This window comes from Podarcis vaucheri, assembly GCF_965113315.1.
Source record: "Podarcis vaucheri genome assembly, chromosome: 2".
NCBI classification, from domain to species: domain Eukaryota; kingdom Metazoa; phylum Chordata; class Lepidosauria; order Squamata; family Lacertidae; genus Podarcis; species Podarcis vaucheri.
This window is the reverse complement of record NC_138760.1, coordinates 48795861-48816425: the sequence shown is the minus strand read 5'-3', so window position 1 is coordinate 48816425 and position 20565 is coordinate 48795861. Positions and strand designations below refer to the sequence as shown.

The 20565-nt window shown below is 47.5% G+C and overlaps 1 long non-coding RNA gene across 1 annotated transcript in view; it reads right to left on the bottom strand.

Annotated features, from left to right (window-relative positions):
- The window catches only part of LOC309527809, a 50509-nt gene extending 29944 nt beyond the window's left edge, over positions 1–20565 (bottom strand). The window contains exons 1-2 of the long non-coding RNA XR_014217364.1: positions 19971–20565; positions 18706–18899 (exon numbers count right to left, since the gene is read on the bottom strand). This is a non-coding gene — a long non-coding RNA (uncharacterized lncRNA). The remainder of the gene's footprint in view (positions 1–18705; positions 18900–19970) is intronic.

Genomic DNA, 20565 nt, shown 5'->3' with positions numbered 1-20565 from the left:
TTTGTTTGGAGCACATAGCTATAGAATATCTCATTGCAGCATATGTAACCACAACCAGATGTTGGGTATCTGTGATAAAGAGTACAGGGGTGGGGGTAGGAAGACTTCCAGATAGGCATGAATGCCAACACCTCCTTTTAGAAATTTAAAACCAGATAGATGAAAACTGTAGCACTGGTTTTTTGCTAGGCTATGGCAAGAATCCAAGGGTGGATCGACAACTCTCATGTTCAAGATCAGATTTAACACACATTATTTCCCCTTGGGTGTCCCATATTTGCAGTAAATTAATTATGAATTATTCGTGAACTTTGTCAGCTGCTCTGGGAACCCTTTTGGCTGAAGAGCTGGCTGAAAAATGTGTTTTTAAGAGAGAGATAGGCAGATAGATATAGAATAGCCGTAATACAACTTTTAGAGCATCTCTCTCTGTGTGTGTGTGTGTGTGTGTGTGTGTGTGTGTGCAATTCATATTTTTAATTGTGACGTTCCAGGAGAACAGTAGTTACTCCAGAATTTTTTTAAAATTGGGGTTAATTAATTAATTAGGAGGCAAGGGCTGCTGCAAGTCATTTTATTCTGTTGCGAGGATCCCTGGTTCTGAATGTTCTTTTCTTCCTCCTGTTTTTTCTCTTCCTCTGCTTGACCGACACCCATGAATTTTAGGGACTTTAAGGCCTGCTCAACTTCTCCTTCCTATAAATATACTCCTTTACACAGCTGGGAGACAGCTGCGTGGGATGGCACAGGCTGGGATGGAAAGAGCAATTGGGCTTTCTTTCTTTCTTTCTTTCTTTTTTTTTTTGAAAATCTCCTCCTCCCATGAGTGAACTGAACCCTAAATGTTTGCAAAATACTACTAAACATCACAACTCTCTCCAAAGAATCACACCTATTGTCTCCCAGTGTTTTGATCTCTGGGTTCAGAAGATTCACATGGCCCAGTGAACTGAAGCTGGCTCTAATTCAGGGATGCTGTGACCCTCCAGATGTTGTTGGACTCTTAACTCCCATTAGCCCAAGACAACAGGAATGCTGGGAGTTATAGCACAACAACATATGAAGAGACAAAGGCTCCCCATTTCTTCTCTCATCCATCCCTTCCCACACTCTATTACCCCAAAGGGAGAGATTCATGCAAACCCAGCTGGGAAACATATTCTAGACAAAGTCAGTTCCACTCAGTTCTATTGATCCTCAGTTCTAGATGTCTTCCCCAGGCACAAAATCGTGATTCAGATAACCTGTATCAGAAGGCCCTAGAGAGCAGGGATGATATTTACAAGTGAGTCACTCTGTAAAATTGGAATTGCTTTTGGATAAACTAGGGGGACACAGGTATTTGAGAGAACGTGTTAGATTTTTCTAACAATCACAATCCTGCCTAGAAATCTAGGGAACCTGCAATGTCTGAAGGAGTTTCGCTGGTAGTTTCTGTGGTTGCTACCACAACAGTCTCCAGCAGCCTGATAAACATGCTGGTAGAGAGATGGAGAAGAACATAAACACATGGTGAGAATCTCAGTCAGAAAAAGGGATGTGCTTCAGTCAGGGTAGGACACTTGAAAGGGATGGCATAGCCTTGTTAGAACATGACAAACCACAGGCCCAGACAGGTTATGTGAGGACAGGTTGACAGTTCAGACAATCCAGAAGGGGTATTCTAGTCGGGTCAGCTTTGCAGAGTAGCTTCTAGCCCAGGTATGAGTCAGAGCCAGCCTTGAACCACAAAGAATGGGTTCCCCTCAGCAATCCCCCGCCCCACCTTGAGAATCAAGAGCCTCTGCCAATGTTTTCCTGCGCCTCTTCCAGACAGTTCTAGGAGGCAAGCACTGAACACCTGGGTACCCGAGAGCTATAGGGCTAAAGGGTCTGGCAGTTGTCCCTAGTACATCACCTCCGCTTCAAAACCTAGAATCCTGCCATGTTCATTAAGGATCCTAATGATAAAATCATTAAAACCTCCCTGCCCTAAACGTGTCAGAGATCAAATGGGTGGTTCCAAGCATTTTTTTTTTATTGTTATTCTTATTGAGCTAATGGGGAAAAGAGCTAGGGAGTGTCAGGGACTTTCCCAAGGAACTTAAGGGAGTCGGTAGCAGAGCCGAGAAAGAACTCCAGCTTCCAGACTTCCTGCTGCTGAGGGGGAGGGAGGCTGGGACTGCGAGCACTGGAGTGCAAGTGAACTCTTATTTCCAAGTTCTACATTTCAGGGTAGAAAATCAGGAGAGGTTATGCAGCAAAACCAACCCTCCATTCCCTTGCCATGTGCTTGCAAGCATGTATTCCCTCCCCCCATGCCCGGTCTCTACTTTGCAGTCGACCAGCAGAAAATAATGCGCTGCTGCTCAGGAAGTGGTTGAGAGTGAGAGGAAGTGTCTGATGTCAGAGACAGAGGCTGTTGCTCCAGAAGATCCTTCAACTCCCCTCCTCCACTGACTCTCCCAGTGCTCTTGCCCCCAGAGAATGGGGCAGAGAGAAGAGGTTAGAGGTGCTAGGTGTCTTATGATTTGAGGGAATACCCCTTATTTTAAAGTTCTTTCATTCTGAAATACGCAGTTTCAGAGGCTACAGAGACCAAACCACCCAAGTATCCCTTATATATTTTTTCATCTCTAGCAATGGACCACCAAAGCCCTGCTCCTTCTGATCTCACAAGTTCCCCCTTAGACCCAAGTTCATGGTGTTCATCATAAACTGGACACCAACACTAGTAGACAGAATGATGAACCTGCAGGAGCAGGAATCCCAGCCATGGATTAAGAGTGGAGTACAAATAAAATACTTTGTTTGTTTGTGGGGGAAAAACAAGGCATGATCGCAACAAGCTATGTATGCAAAAGCATGTATTATAGGGGTACTATTGCCTGGGAAGTGAAGCTGACTGTGGCTCCCTACTTCTCACAGCAGATGAGATAGTAAACTGATGTCAGGATGGTGCCATGTCACATGGCTGAATTACACCTACACACACCAAATTCCCTGTACAGAGAAAGAAAGGGATCTTGCCAACACACTAGCTTTCAACACTTAGTAGCGTGTGAGCATTCCATCATGTGAGCCCCTTCTTGAAACCTGAAAAGTACTATCTGGAAACAGGTTTACATCTCATCTGTTCTTGAGAACTAGGCCCCACGTCAAAGAAGGGGTTTGCTGTGCGGCGCAATGCGTGACGGAGCCTTGCGTGAGTCATGATTTCTCAGCCTCAGTTTCTCCTCCTGTAAAGTGGGAGCGTGGCGATGGCAAAATAAGAAGGTAAAGCACGGAGTTCCTGAAGAAAGGGGCGAGACCCCAGAAGCTTTAACAAGCCAAGTTATCATGAAACATAAACGAGCTGTTTGGTCAATTAGAAAGTGTGTGTGTGCGAAATGGCACACACCAGCCCCTTCAAAGTTCCCTGCCTGGAGCTGCCCATCTTTCCCACCCAACGAAGGCCGGGACAAGGAGCCGCTGGGTCTGGCACCGGGCCAGCCCGTTGGGAAGAGGTTGTGGCTCCCGGGTCCGGCCTGCTCAGCGCCAGGGAATGAGGTTCCGGGGCCTCCAGGCGGGGACCGGCCCAACGGGTTCAACCTCATTCCTGGAACCCTGCTCACATCCTGGAGGGGAGAGGGCAGGGCGAGGCGCGCGCACGCAGCAGCCCGGGTGAACCCGCTGCCCTTTTGCGGGGGCAGAGCCAGTGCCGACGCATTCGCCGGGGAGCGGCGGCAGGGATCCCCGAAAGCCCCAAGTCAGCAGCCCAGAAAGTGCCGAGTCAGGGGCGGGGAGCTGCCCTTGTCCCCTCCTCCGCTCGCGTTCCACGTCCCTTGGGGTCGGGCACTCCGGGGTTAACAATACGGCCGGAAGGAGGGGCAGCAAAGCGGGCCGTTCCCTTCTCCTCCCCGGTCCTAGTTTTCAGACTGAGTTGCGGATCCAACGCGGAGCAGAGCCCCCCTCCAGTGTCGGCCCCCCCCCCAGCGCGGAAGCGACCCTAACCACGTTGCCTGGCTGCTAAGAGTCAACACACACAAACACACCCTCGCCTTGCGACTGGCCGAGCTTCCAGAACAAGCTTTTCAGAGCGTAACACCGGAACCCGCGAGCAATTCCGACGTGCACGTGCACAGTGCCTCTCGCACCGGAGAGTAACGCCGCGCGCTCCTGGGCTAAAGACTTCCGCGGGGGGGGGGCAATGCCCGTGGGCTCCTAAGGAGGGAAATCTGCGGGCGCGTCCCCGACTCCCTCCTCCTCACTGTCAATGTTTTGTGTGTATATGAACATAAGGGAAAGATGACTTGACTTGGAGACCGCATTGACTCGTATCGGGAAACGGGGAGGAAGGTGCGCTTGCAGTCTGTACATACAGCGAGGAGGAGCAGGAGTGAGGTTAGGGTTTCCTTTGCTAAGAATCAAAACGAACTTTTATGTCCGTCCCCCCCAATTTACAGAAATGGCAATGCAAAACGAGAACAAGAGGCGTGTGTAGTACCAAAACCCCACAGGGCTTCCCCACACCATGATGGACAGAGCCAGAGGACAAGGCCAGTCTGGGCCTTCTGACGCAGGATCTGCCTATGAATGTGCACTATATACAGCCGGGCATACAGGAGGGTGTTCCCACTGGTTGGTTTCCAGTGCATTTGGAACAGTACGGTAAGCCCACAACTTATGTGGGGGTTATGTGTCGGGGATTGCTTCTAAAGCCAAAATAGTGTATAGTAAAAAACAAAAAAACCATTGAGTTCAATGGCAGGGGGGATTGCCAAAGTCATTTCCCCCCAGATCCCTACCTACTTTATTTTTTCGTATCCTCCCCCACGTGTAAAACTGAACGCGCACAAGTTGAATGTGCATAAGTTGTGAGCTTGCTACAACACAAATACGTGACACTTGCATTGGGATTTCAAGTCTTCAAAGTGCTTCACATGCAGTTAAGGTGCTTCCACAGAGTGGTTTACTGTGGTCTGGGGCTGCCCATGCGTGGATTTTTTATTTTTTTTACAGTTTCATTTATTATTATTATTTTATCAGCTGTTCCATTACTTTAGTGTTTGCCACCGTAGACTCCTTTGGGAGGAATGGATGGATATAAACTTAATAAATACAAATTGTCAAAAGTCCTCATATAAATGCCATCCTGCATTATTTTCCCATTTAAACTGGATTTACAGTTTATGCAGCAAATCCAGTAAGTAAATAAAATCCCACAGAAATGGTAAATGTGGTTTAATGGGGGGGATATTGGATGGCATTTTGATGAGGATGTTGTGTGGACTGTACCAAAAAAGAGAGACCTTTGCATGGATGAGCAGCACTGAGTCCACAATAAACTGCTGTATGGAAATACAGTAGCTGTAATCCATTTTTAAAAATATCAGTGTCATTATCCCCCATTCTGCAAATGGGAAGGGAGAGACAAGCTAAGAAATAACAGCTTGTGTAAGACCACCTAGTGATCATAGGTCATATTCATATTTGTGCACAGAGACAACACATAATTTAATTCCCCTATCTCACATCCACAAATGATTTATATAGCCCTGTACTGGAGCCCTGTGTCCAACAGCTAGGCACTCAGCCTCACATAAAGTGTGCTTCAATAATCCTACCTAGATGTGATTAAGGCATGTGCTGCTGTAGCCAGGTCTGACCTCAGGATGCAACTGGCACAGCAGCCTCAGCTGACCAAAGGCACTTCTGGCCGCAGCTGCCACTTCAAAACACTTTGAATTCCTATTCCTGAATTCACCTCCTTTCTAACTAGGAGCACCACTGTCTTGTCTGGGTTAAGCTTCAGTTACTGAAAGCCCTCATCCACTCATTGATTTTAGAACATCAACAGCTTTCATTTTGTTAGATGAAAAGGAGAAGTGAGGTTGCGAGTAATCTAAATATTGGTAGCAGTGCACCCTGAATTCATGTATGATCTCAATCAGTGGCCTCATGTAGATTTATATAGTCAGGAGGACAAGATCTAACCCTACATGTCACCATAACCCAGTGGCCAAGGCACCAAGTCCTCCAGCTCTACCTTTTGGAATTGACTTTCAAGGAAGGACTGAAACTGTTACAAAATAGCTCCTCCTAAACTCAAGACTTCACCAGTCAGTCCAGAAGGATACTATGGTCCATGGAGCTGAACATCACTGAGAGGTCCAGCAGAACCAATGGGGACATACTATGCCTGTCAAATTCTTGACAAATATTGCCTACCAATGCAACCCAAGCTGTCTCAGTCCCCAAACCAGGCCTGAAATCGGATAGAAAAGGGTCTAAATAATCAATTTCATCAAAAACAAACAACCCCTTACCAAAACTGAGGTGCCACTTGGAAACTTCCTCAATAATGGCAAATCTGAGACTGGTGGGGAGTTATCCAATACAGTGGGATCTAAAGAATGTGTTTGTTTTTTCAGTTGTTGTCTCGTCACAGTGATCCTTAGGTTAGATGTAACTATGTCTTCCTCTAGGGAGGCATTTACCATTCTCCTCACCCATTCCCCTGGCTGCTTTAATCAGCCTAAATGGACAAGGATCAAGTGAGCACATGGCTGGTCTCACACTGCCAATAATCTTGAACCATGGAGTCATTGTTCATCTATACTTTCCTACAGGATACTGATTCTGGCTCAGGGCACACAGAGCAAAGAGAGGAAGAACACACTGAAGTTTCATTCCACAGACCGTTTATTCTGGAGTGGCCCTATTAAAAGCAACTGGATGGTCTAGAATAACTGGATTGCGGCCTGAGTCACTGACAGAGTTAGGAAACCCAGAACCCCTTCCTTTCCCGAACAGGACATACAGAACCCAGACATTCTGGTTCTCCCTGCTTCCTCCTGCTCTAGGAATCAGATCTCAATCCCAGAAATGGAGTTCAAGGGATTTCACACTCCAGGTCCTATTCCTGAATAAGCACAAGAGGCCAAATACTTTTCTGATACTCTGCGCTTTGACATGACGAAGCACATGTGAGCCACTTTTTGTGTGTGCATGTGTGGATGCTGTTGGTACAAGAGAGAAAGTGGAAGTGAGATGCTTTAAAACTCAATGAATGCTCCAGCTCAGGGTGGGGCTCAGGGGGTCCAACTGCAGCTCTCCAGGACTCTCTTTCTAGCCTTCAGGACTTTCCCCAGGCCACACACCCCTCTGCCCAGGTCATATGTCCCCCGCTGCCCTCTTATGCTTCTGGCACAGCCCGCCACTGGCATGTGGTCTCTGGAAGTTTGCCCATACAGGAATGTAGCCCCTGGGCTGAAATGGTTCCTCATCCCTGGCTCCAGCTGGCCTGAATATATTACAATTGAATTACAGAATGTGAGAACACCCTTTCTTGGCATGACATAACATAAAAATGTTACCAATGTACATGGGAAGGAGAGTCCCCAAGGACCCTAATAGGAGAATGAGGAATGGGTGGAGGTGAGAATTAGTGTGTCTAAAGGAGGCCTACCAGCGCTATGATTCAGGTCTGTACCCCTTTTGTCCAAGACAAGAAAACCTGGTTCCCATTGATTCCTGCATTATTCTGTGGGAAACGGATGGTAAAACCCACGTTTCCAGATCTGTGTGCAATGAAATCCTTGAGGATACTGAACTCCCTCCCATCAGATGTCAAGGAGATAAAGAACTACACAACTTTAAGAAGAGATCTGAAGGCAGCACTGTATTGGGAAGTTTTTAATGTTTGATGTTTTATTATGTAGCCACCCAGAGTGGCTGGGGCAACCCAGACAGATGGGCGGGGTATAATAATAATAATAATAATAATAATAATAATAATAATAATAGAGGCGATGGTTGGCAATAATCTCCAAAGAGACAAAAACAGAGACTGGGGATAGATATGAGATGGAAAGAAAATAATTTAGGACAATTCTGGCTTGCCCCAGAGAGGACAGAGTGAAGTTCTGTGTGTGCAAGCAGGAACCAGGCAACAATGTCCGGTATCATTTCCGCCAGAAGACATTAAAGAGCTTTACTGAGTTAAACACTGATGCCTTCCTTGCCCAGAGCTGAGTTTACAGTTCTCTCTAGGGCATGAGCAGCTGTTTATAAAGGGATCTCTGCGATGCAGCTGCCTCTGGGGCGGAGAGCAGCTTGCTCTTTAATTGCCACACAACAATCCTGCTGGGCAATTTAGGAGAGGAAGTGAAGGAGGTGGCTGGAATTACTCAAACTGAATGGCTGCGAATGCCTGCGTTTCAGTGCTGTCTGGAGCAGGCACCTCTCTCCAGAGCGCTACACCCTGCTGCCGCCTTAAGTCAACTGGGGGCGCACTGCTTGCAAAAGGGAAAGCTTTGATTGAGCCAGCTATTACAAAAGGCATAGCCTCGTGACCCCAATAATTACAGTGCTTCCTGGCACTGGAATAGCACGGCTATGGAGGCTTTGACGCTGAAGGGAGTGCCCTTGCAGCACCCTACTTTTCCCCCAGGGCTGTCGCTTCCACATTTTCTCCTGGCCTGACCTTGCTTAGTTTGCAAAATCCAAATGGCTCCAAGCCGGAGGCGACACAGCTGCAAAGGGCGGGGAGGGGGCCGTGCAGGGAGGTGCAGACGGAGCCAGATGGAGCTGGATAGGGCAAAAGAAGCTGGATCGACTCAGTGGGAAGCTTCCCCGTCCCCACACCCACCCCGTGCTATCCCAAAAGTTATGCCTCTCATTCCCTGCCGCTGCCCTGCCACAAAATCTATATCCATTCTCAATTGCCTCTTCCCGTTTGGGCCGCTTCACACATTATGTTTCTTCCACGTACATGTAAAGACACAGAGTTTGCATGCGTGTGACAAATAGCTTGGCTGGTAGAGCATGAGACTCTTAATTTCAGAGCCGTGGGTTGAAGTCCCACGTTGGGCAAAAGATTCCTGCATTGCAGGGAGTTGGACTAGATGACCCTTGCGGTCTCTTCCCACTCTACAAATTTAGGATTCTATGACAAATGCATGTATTACACAGGCACATGCTTTAGGATTGCCTGTGGCTTTCCACTACCTATGCACCCAACGGCAAACAAATACAGTGGTACCTCGGGTTACATACGCTTCAGGTTACAGACTCCACTAACCCAGAAATATTACCTCGGGTTAAGAACTTTGCTTCAGGATGAGAACAGAAATCGTGCTCCGGCGGCGTGGCAGCAGCAGGAGGCCCCATTTGCTAAAGTGGTGCTTCAGGTTAAGAACAGTTTCAGGTTAAGAACGGACCTCCGGAACGAATTAAGTATTTAACCCGAGGTACCACTGTATGCTGCTATTTGCTTTTCCAGCTGGGCAAAAAAGTCTCTGCCTTAGATGTTCATTTTGCATTGTTTTTACACCTATATCCGGGGTGTAGGTGTACCGTGCGTACTGTTTTTAAAACTATTTCTAGCATGTTTGTGTGTGTGTGTGTGTGTGTGTGTGTTTGTAAATCACTTTGACAGGCATTAAAAACATGATTCATGAATTAATAAATAATAAAAATAACATTCAGCCGGGAAACTGAAGAGGATTCTGGGGGCCTTGTGGCTTCCTCTTTCTAGCCTCTTGTTTGGAATACACAAGGAAAGAGTAGGATCACACACACAAGGCCTGCCCCCCACAACGGCCTCTGAATTTGCAAAAACACACAACTGTTGCTATTTTCCACGTAAGGCAACACCACAGGTTTCCAAATTCCTGCACAGAAGGTGTGCAGCAGAGTACATGCTTTAAGATCCTCTCAGATGACTGTCTACATGCGGAGTTCACCTTTCTTCGCTTATGTGTAGGAATCTGGTTTGCCACCTCTTGAAATAATATTTTAAAGAAATCTGGCATCCAGAACTCCATAATGATTCCAGGACTGAATACATGAGGCAGGGCAGGGCAGGGTACAGCAGAGCCTAGTGTGTTTTTGCAGCTTCCGGACAAAATCTGTTGAAATTCATTTTCAATTATTTAAAATATTTTGAGGAGTGTGAGTGAAACCCTCCTAATGTTGTTTACAGAAGAGAAGGTACAGAAACCTGCTCAGTTCATTGATAAAACCAGTGATTGTAATAAACCAACTATCCAGCCACCAGCCCTCCAATACAGCAACAGCTCCAAAGAAAGCCAAAGAGAACAAATAGGTCTTTAAGGCTTTCCCAAGGCCTGTTATGACAGGATCTGATAAACCCCAGGTGGTATTCTTCTTTTCTTTAAGAGCCAAGAGGAAAATAAGCTAGTCTTGGCCCTTGGTTCTTAGGCAAGAGGTCTAAAAGCAAAAAAATTCTCTCAGGATGATTTTTGTTTCTTTATCTCTCTTGTCCCCTGATTGGACGACCACCCAACAAACTGCCATGCTTGTCCACCTTGCATTTTTTAAATAACAATATTTTATGATGATTTGTTGGTTTTAATTGTTGCATGCTTCCTTGATTAACAGTTGCTTTAGAACAGCATGGTAGAAATGTCTATATAGGAATAAGCCTTAGTATGAATTTGGTAACGTGAAAAAGCCCTTAGCTGATTTGAGCATCATTGGGGGGAGGGGGTGTTTGTAGGCGGCACCATCTGACCATTCTCAGACTAATGGGCCTAGGAGATTACTTCATCATTAATTTAATTAATTTGTTAGTTGTCTAATTCTTGGTGACTTATCAGAAATATGAAGCAACGTTAAAAAGCCCATCGATCTCCAAAAACAAAAAGATTATCAACAACTCAGGACATGCCCAACAAATAAGCCAAGGCAACTGTCTCATTGTATTCTATCACATGCTCAGGAGAAGAAGAAAGCCAGGCGCAAAAAGAATACAGTAATCGTAAGTGTTGGTGCTAGGGGGGCCTTTCTGGGAAGAGCATTCCATAGAGTGGGATGGGGGACACAACTACCTGCCTTGTTGCCACCCGCCAAATCTCTCTTGAAGGGAGGCATAAGGAGAAAGGCCATGGATGATTATCTAAGGGCCCAGGTAGTTTCATGCCAGGAGAAGCGTTCTTTTAGGTATTGAGGTCTCAAACTGTATAAAGCTTTATAGGTTTAAAGTAGCACTTTTTAAATGGGCTCAAAATTGCATACAGTGGTACTTCTGGATGTGAACGGGATCAGTTCCGGAGCCCCGTTTGCATCCTGAGTAGAACGTAACACGCCACTGTGCACGTCGCATTTTGCTGCTTTCGCGCATGACATCATTTTGAGCGGCTGCGCATGCGCAAGCAGCAAAACCCGGAAGTAACATGCTCTGTTACTTCCGGGTTGCCGCGGAGTGTAACTTGAAAACGCTCAACCTGAAGCATATTTAATGACAGGGCTATGACAGGGAATCCTTGCTAGTATTTTATTTTAAAACCTCGGTTCACATGCGTGCTCTATTCTTTAGTGGTACAGCGAAGAAGAAAAACAGACAATTTTGTAAAGATTCAGGCACGATCCATTTGGTGCCTGCCACACTTAATGATATCCCACACACCACTTACAATCACAATGGGTGGGCTGGAATAATATTTCCCAAGTGGCAAAATATTGCAGGTTGACTGCTGGGAAAATCATGCTCCTGCAACAGAAATGCTACTTTGAGAGATAATAGATAATAGCTTATGGCAGCACTAAATTAAAATAATAAAAATACAAATACTGGGGGAGCGAGGAAAATCTCTGTGTGGATGGGTTTGTCTTGCATGTGTGAACTGTTAGGAAACTACTAGTCTGAAGCATTTCCTTTTGTTGAAATGCCATTTATGCCTGGATCTTGTGCAACACATGAACAATAGCTGTGCATAAACAGGCCCTTAGTTGCTGAACTACAAGCCCCATCAATTAGGGTCATTGGCTATGCTTGCTAATGCTGATGGGAGTTGTAGTTCAGCAACATCTGGAGGTCAAAGGTTCCCCAGACCTGATTTAAGGAGCATTCGTTCTGATTTGTTCATAGGGAGGTTAGATGATGTTGCATCAAGGCAAGTGTCATCCTACACTTCCAAGTGCATTTCCCCATTACTTTCTTTATCGCAAAAAATATGATATTTTGGGAAAGCGGGTGAGTTGGGCAAGATAACCCCCTGCTCAATCAACTATAATTACTCAACCTGAATAATTACTAGAATGTGGTCAAATCCCACCTGAAAACAGCAACAACTTGGAAGTGCCCTGTGTACATATTGATTCAATTCTGGACCACAGCTAGGAGAGCTGGCTGATGTGGGAGAAGGTGGGACATGAGGGCTTGAAAACTGGATAGAACATTTATTTCCCCTCTAAATCATCTTAGATCCATGTCAAATATGTGCCTAGTAAGTAAGCAAAGAGATGTGGAAGTCTTCTCTCTTTAGGAAGTGCCAGTAACATACTATGCTTCTCATTCAGTTTCTATTTACTTGCCCTTGCCCCATTCTTTTGCCCCCTTGGTGGCTTACTCCTTGCTCCCCATTACGATGGCACACAGCTGGGGATCCTGGACGGTGGGTGGGTGGATCCCATGGTGAATCACTGCCATTTGCCCACAGAGCTGGAAGCAAGTGCTGCCTCCCCCACAGATTGGCACATCCTGCATTGATGCTCAGGGAAGGGTTAACTCAAACTGGGCTGCACTCCAAGGCCTGGGAGCTGCTCCCCACACACTATCCCTGCGTCAGCTCAGCTCCGCTCCCTTTCCCAGCAGCTGTGCTAGACCAAGCCCAGTTAAGAGAGTGAAGCTGGGAGTGGGGGGTATGTTCTCGAATATCAAGCTCCACACTGGCACCAGGCCTGTCCCCTGCAGGGAGGCAACCTATAAAGACATAAGGGTCTGGACTTTGGGGCTATCGAAAACAACAAGGAACATCACACTGAGAATAAGCCATGTACATGTTGTGTTATTGGCAGAAGAAAAGTGATTGGGGGTGGGAAACGGCTATAATTTGGAGAGTGGATCTTGTGCTGGCAGTGGATCTTGTTTGGTACGTGGTTTATGCAGCTGGCTGAACCCAAAGCCCTCTAGGTAGAAAGGCCTCAGGTCCTAGCAGTCACCTTTGCCCCTTCCCTTTCCACCCCCAGCTGGGAAGCTCCTTCCCTCCCATGACAGGAAGTTCATTGTTGAGGTCCCGGGATCTGCCAGACAATAAAGGAAGCAGCTGCTACCATGGCAATGGTGTGTGACATAAGCAAAACTTGCGCCATAAGGGTGTGGGGATATGTCCCAATTCACGGTCTCCTTGCTGTCATGGGAACAGGGAGCTGTGCTAGCCGGGCTCCTCTCTCTGTTCTCCTCCCACTGCAAGTCCCGACTGCTTCCCTTCGCATGCCACAGCAAGGGGTGAAGGAAACAAGGTCACTGGGTACACCACCTGCCTTTACCTGTAGCGAAGCCTCAGATGCACTTAGCCCGACAGCCACAGAGGCACAACCACACAAAACAACACTTCCCAGAAAGACACACGGTCACAGAACATACGTGACACACTTAACTGGAGGTAATGCACAGCCAATTAACAAAACCATGGAAATAGTTATCCTAAATAATGTGCAGGGCAAAATGGACAGAAGTTTGTGGTACTACATACAGCAAAACTCATAAATCCAAGCGGTTGCACAGTTTTCAGAAATGTATACACGTGTACACAGCCTGAGAACTTGGGGATCCAAGTTCACAAGCACAAAACATAGGGCTGCAGTAACAGAGCACCATTCACAAATCCAAGGTGTGTGTGCATACACCCAGAGACACACTATATGCAACCCAGCCAGACATAACACACACACACTACTTGCCATGTTACAGAAAAAGGATGCATTAAAAAATAAAACACAACAGATTTGTATGCCAATCCTCTTCTGTAACACATAACACACCACATATGCATTCAAGGCCAGATGCTCTATATACATGCACACACGCACACATAGCACTAAACAAACATTTGTATGTGCACATTAGAAAGTAGTGTACAGCTCTTATGGCAAACACACTGCCTGCAACACATGGGGATTCTAGGGGAGCCATCCAAGTATACAGAGAGAAGGAGGGCAGGATTGAGTTGAGCTCTCTTGTGTGTGCGTGCGTGCATGCGTGCTGTGTTTCACCTCCCTCCTCCCCGCTGCTATCTGGACTACAGCCTGGTGGTGGCTGCGGTCACGAAGGGAGGGGGGATTGCCTCGCCCAGTGCATGAGTCACAGAGAGCAGACTTCCCTTCCCAGCAGGGCCCTGGGCTCAGCCACTTGCCTGCCGGGAAAGGCTCTGTATGCTAGCCGGGGTCAGAGCCGTGGCTGCTCTGAAGTGGGCATTGGCAAGGGTGGGAGAGGGGTCTCTGGTGAGAACATCTGCTGGGTGAGGAGGAGGAGGAGAGAGATGTGTGGATGAGTTTTGATCCCAGTCCAAGCACTCTTGTTTTTTGGACAGCCCAAAGACATATTTTACTGTCTCTTGGCTGCAACTAATTTCACTGCGAATGCTCTCCCACTTCACAGCGGCCAAGCAGTTATGGATTTCTTGGCTCTAAGGAAGGAGCAATTCGGGAAGACATCTCCATCTCATCCTCACCCATGTGTAGTATAGTGGTTGGAGCCAGTGTCGGACTAGGACTTGGGAGACCAGGGTACAAATCCCCACTCAGCCATGGAGCTCAAAGGGGGACCTTGGGTCAGTCCCTGCCTCTTAGCCTAAGCTACCTCACAGGATTGTTGTGAGGTGTAAATGAGGCAAGGGAGAACCATGTACAGTGGTGCCCCGCAAGACGAATGCCTCGCAAGACGGAAAACTCACTAGACGAAAGAGTTTTCCGTTTTGGAGGTGCTTCGCAAAACGAATCTCCTATGGGCTTGCTTCACAAGACGAAAATGTCTTGCGAGTTCCTGCGGGTTCCCCCCCCCTTTTTCTAAGCCGCTAAGCCGCTTATCAGGTGATCCGATAAGCTGATAAGCCGCTAAAAGCCGCAAATAGCACTAATCCTCTAATCCGTCAATGGGCTTGCTTCGCAAGACAAAAAAAACCGCTAGACGAAGAGAATCACAGAACGGATTCTTTTCGTCTTGCGAGGCACCACTGTACGTCACCTTCAGCTCCTCAGGGGGAGGAAAAACAGTGGGATATAAATGCAATAAACAGATAAAAGTGCATCCTAGATGTGCTCCAAAAGTAGGTATGACAGACTGACAGAATAACAACCCTGTTCAAAATAAAGGAAAGTAGTCCATGCCTCATTGCCACAATCCTCTTCTCCTTCTCCCAACACCTGCTAATCTCAGACTACAAGATCCTGCCCTATGCAGATCCCAACCTAAACAGGGGCATCAAATGGTCCAGAAATGGGGTGGGTGACTTTATTGCTGGATCATTTGTGTAGTTCCCTGTTCTGACCTTGGGGACAGCCCCAAATGGACTCTCTCTGCCCCTCACTGCCAGCTGGGAAATCCCAACTGGAGACTAAAGCAGGGGCCTCGCTGTGCTAGGTTCATTCAGCTGTGTCCACCTGGGACGGCTGCCTCCAAAGTCAGTCCACCAAGGGACATAAAAAGATAGGAAGCTGCCTCATACCAGGTTAGACCATTGCTCCATCCAGCTCAATACTATGCTGACAGGCAGCTTTCCAGGGCTTCAGAGAGGGACTTCTCCCTGCCCTACCTGGAGATAATGGGGATTGAAACTGGGACCTTCTACCACTGAGGTACAGCCCTTCCCCAACTCACACATTCTCCACCTCTCTCTTTCTCCTTTGGGTCTGCTTCTTCTCTTCCCACCCTCTCTGGCCCTACAGCATCCCTTGCCCCTAAACATGCTCTGGATCTCTCTGATCTGGACACTGGCACCTGGCTGTGTCCCTCCCTTGCCCAGGCTGTAATTAGCAGCTATTAAAGGTCATTAGCAAACTGGGAGTTAATGACCAGGTAGGAGCAACTTGGCTTCAGCACTGGGGTGTTGGCTTGTCTACCTGCCTGTTTACAGCTTTGCCAGCTGCTGGAATACCACCGCTAAGCAGAGACCAGACGGAACAGATGACGCCTTGAGTTGGTTGGGAGAGAGGGAGGGATGCTTGAGAGGCAGTTTTGTAAGGAGCCAGGGCTGGCTGCAGACTTCTGAGACTCAAGCAGTGGGCACAGAAAAGAGAGTGGATTTGGGGGAATCTTGTGCTGTGGGTGCCTATGTCCACTTAGAACCAGCCCTCACCCTAGCATCCTACTGTGGCACAAAGAGAGTGGAGTATCCTGCTTCTCAAAAGTCATGTAACCCCCAAGCCCAAACACATTGGCTGGGAGCTGGGGTACAAGCCCCAGAATTCTGGCTCACTGCCCAGCCAGCCGTTTCTGCTCTTCCTGCTCCCTAAAATTCCCTGGCTGCTCTTCATGGAATTAATCACTTCCTGTTCCAGAGCTGGGTGTTGTTCCGTTCTGTCCGAATGGGTAATGCACCACACTTCAGAGGCAATTGTACACCAGTGCTAAGCAATGAATTGCTATATAAATATATTCTAAGACATCCAACCTCTTCTCTTGTTTTCCCATTCCCCACAACCAGAGAGATTGCTTCAAAGCAGCCAAAGTATCTAAACAATGACAGCTAAGGACCCTTTTCCTGACCTCTGACTCCCATTCCTAAATATTCTTCCTCCCCTGTTGTGCCTCCCCTGTTTGCTTTTCTGTGAAATCATCTGTTTTTAAGTGTGGGCGGCTTCTCCAACTAGGACGTGCCTAGAGCAGAACAGCTGCCAAGGAACCGCACGCCAGAAACAGGGTGTGTGTATATGTGCACAGAGAGGGTGATATACGTGGTGTGGGGTTTGTGATAGGGTGAACTGTCAAAGCCTGCAGAGGGTAGGTGGGAGTATGTAGGGGTATACTAACTACATCCTGTGGGTGTGTGAGGAACACTCAGTGTAAAGCATGGCACAGCGTATGTTTAGCACAGTGCATGTTTGGCTGAAAACAGTGTTGCTTTTATGTTCTGCAAATGTGCAAAGAGTGGTGGTGCATTGCGAGCAACTGATGCAGAATGTGGAAGGTCTTGTCTTTGGGTAGTATGTGGGAAAGTGCATCTGTGTATGTACTGTCTATAACATGCTATAAAACATGAGCATCCTCAGAGCTGTAACAAAGCATGTTTGTTTACATGGTGTCTGAAGAAAGATGAGAGCAAAAGTGTGTGCGCAAGTGAACATGCACAGAAGGTGTGTGAGAATGTCTGAGGAGGGGCAGTAATAACACGATTCTGTGCTCGCTTGTAAATACTCATTCACCTGGTTGCTTGCGGTAAAAAATGCTTCCAGGCAACTAGCAAGGGATGTTTATAGCACTTGTTTCTTTTACACCACAAATCACTAATCCAGTAACTCTCTGGTCAGGTGGGCAAGTAAAAAAAAATAATGTTACGGATTAATAATTTTAGTTGACTAGAATTTGCAAGGCTGAATAAGGCATGCTGTGCAAGTTTCATCTCCCTTGCGTACAAGGAAATCCCTGCCAGAAAGTCCCACTCTAGACACTCCATTTGTGGATTTGGGCAGATTTCCTTGTCAACATAAAGCCCTGAAGGATGCCAAGACTTGCCTGAACAGTAAGGAGTATTACAGTGTGGTTAGGAAAGGGAGGGAGGAAGACAGAGAATTGCCAGTTCTACAGGGGGGTGGGGAAAGGCCCAAAGATAAATGCCATATTAAAAATGCCATATAAAAACAAATTAAACTTAGAATTAAAAAAACAACTAAATGTCATATAAAAACAAATTAGACTGAGAATTAAAAAACAAAGCTGGTGGCAATCCTGTTGGGGTTGAATGCTGTAAAGAAATACAAAGAATGGGGTTGAGGAATGGGATCAAGAATCCACTGAGGCCCTGGTTTGTGACTGAGGAGGGATTCGAACTGGGGATTAATTAATTGATTACATTTCAATCCCACATTTTTTTCCTCTGAGGAGCTCAGCGTGGAGTAAGTACATGGTTCTCCCACTCCATTTTATCCTCACAACCACCCTGTGAAGTAGGTTAAGCTGAGGATCCATGATTGATCCAAGCTCACCCAGTGAGCTTCATGGCTGAGTGGGGATTTGAAGAACCTCGGTCTACTAGGTCTTAGTCCAACACACCAACCACCACACAGGCTCTGGGTCACAGTTCACACTCCTCCTCGCCAGTCTACTACATCAACTCTCAGATAGCAGTGGTGGTGCTCAAGACTGAAAGCCACCCCAAACCAGCCGAAGCACGACATGGACAAAAACAGCCCGTGTTCCTTCCTTACAGCCTCAGGGCAAGCTTGTTGAAGCAGAACTGACCTCCTGCTAGCCCTGGATGGGTTAATACCAGGCCATCCCAGGAAGGGAAGCTGGGAGCAGACGGTGTCTGAGTTGCTCCTGAGTCACATAGGCCGATAACACGTTTCCACCCAAGGCAGCCAAAATAACCCGGCTGGGAACTTTCCCACATGGAGTTTGTTTTTCATCTCCGCGGTTGCATGAGGCGGGGGATGTGAGAGAATAAAACACAAGGCTCCTGTTGAGGAGGCATACATTTGCCAAATGCTCCACGGCAGCTAGTGTGGCACAATAGGCAGGAGTGTTGGGCTGGGGTGTGAGAAGCAAAAAGTCTCATTGCTACTTAATGATGAAGCAAACTGGGTGGCCATAAGAGAACGGCAATCTTTCAGCCTATCCTACCTCACAGGGCTGCTTTAGGATAAAAACACCTTTAGGATAATATCACCTTTCCAAGGCTATGCGCCTTGGAAAGGTGATATGCCCATGTAACAAATAAATGTTTCACGCACCCAAGATGGTTTCCCTTAAAACACCAAACAAGCTCCAAACCCAGGACTTACCTAAAATGTGAGGATTTCCTGATAGCTGGCAAGTCTGTCTGGGTCAGGTGGGAGAACCTTAGGCCTGGAGGTCAAATGTGGCCCTTTATCCGTCTTCTGAACTGTCCCCAAGCCATGCCCCCCTCCACACTCTCTTCAAAAGGTTTTGCCTGGCTGGAAAGTGCTCTTGAACTGTCAAAATGGCCCTTGCTTGCCTAGATGGAGAGAGATATGTGTATATAAATCTCTGCCTTTGGCATGCCTAGAATGTGGCTTACTGTACAAAGGCAAAGAATCACACCCATAACCCTACCTACTTGCCTCTGGCCCCTCTCAGCAATGCAAGTGGTCCCAAGAAATTTGGCCGTTTGAGAATGTGGCCCCCAGGCTGATAAAAGTCCCCCGACCCCGACCCATTTGGTTAGTTTTTGTTCTGCGGTACTTTGTGGTGTTTGATGGGCTGTGTTGGCTAATCCTATGCAGGAATTAGTCCAACCTAGTTCAATGGGACTTAGTAAAGGGGCCCCTGACCATTAGGTCCAGTCGTGACCGACTCTGAGGTTGCGGCACTCATCTCGCTTTATTGGCCAAGGGAGCCGGCGTACAGCTTCCGCGTAATGTGGCCAGCATGACTAAGCCGCTTCTGGCGAACCAGAGCAGCGCATGAAAACGCCGTTTACCTTCCCGCCAGAGCGGTAGCTATTTATCTATTTGCACTTTGAGGTGCCTTCGAACTGCTAGGCTGGCAGGAGCAGGGACCGAGCAACGGGAGCTCACCCCGTCGCGGAGATTTGAACCGCCAACCTTCTGATTGGCAAATCCTAGGCTCTGTGGTTTAACCCACAGCGCCACCCGCGCCCCTTTCAATGGGACTTACTCTCCAGTAAAACAGTAGCCCTGTGCTCTCTGTACACCACAGTTGTGGGTCGTGACTGAGTAGATCAGCAAATAAGTTTGGATGTCAAAGAGGAAATCTTTAAAAACAAAACTATACAGCAGAAAGAGTGTGGCTTTTGGAACCACAGGTAAATAAATGCTACCTAGCAGCATTGTGTGGCCCACCAGGGGCTAAGAAATAGATGAGGCAAGGAGTGTGAATAAAGAGTAAGATAGGATTTGAGTACTTTTCCTTAGACTGAAACACTCTCGATTCAGCCTCAGCAGCTGGGATATGAAACAGGCAATGTTCTTCCGCCTTCTTCTTGCTCATATAAAATGAAACTCCTTGGCAGCAGTAGGCATGAAAGTTATTCCTTCGAATCACAGACACACACACACAAACATACACAAGATTTGCATAGCTGGCATCGCCCATGTCGTTTCCTCTACGGTAGCAGCCTCAAATGAAGGCACACTGCTGTCCCCCGGCGGGGGCTTGTGGTCCTGCAGCGCCGGGTGCTGAAACATCTGTTCCCTCATAGCGCCCCCTTTCATTTCGCATCAATCCAGGTTAAAAAATCTTCTTCCCCTGTTAATAAAGTCGGCTGTTTGTTGTCACACACATTATTACAGAGCCTTCGGCATGTATGCTGCGTCTCGCGGTGGAGCTGGAACGGCCCGGAAAACTGAGAATTCCTGGAATACCTTTTCAACACGTGTAGGACAAGTCATTGAGAAACGTGACCATGAGCATGTGCAGAGTTCATTTCCACCGAGCGGCCCACAAGCTTAGAAAACAAGGCAGCTGGCATGCCTCCCAGGTGGCCCTGAACCTCCTCGGTTTCTGTTCCCCCCGCCGCCCCAGGAGTGAAGCACCGACCCCACCCACGAGCGATCCCCTTCGCCATATACAGTCATAAGCGCTCGCCTGACGCCCCCTCGCTCGTCCTAGAGCGTCTCGGTGCCTCGCGGGCGGGGCTGAGCCTCTCCGGTTCCGCCCCA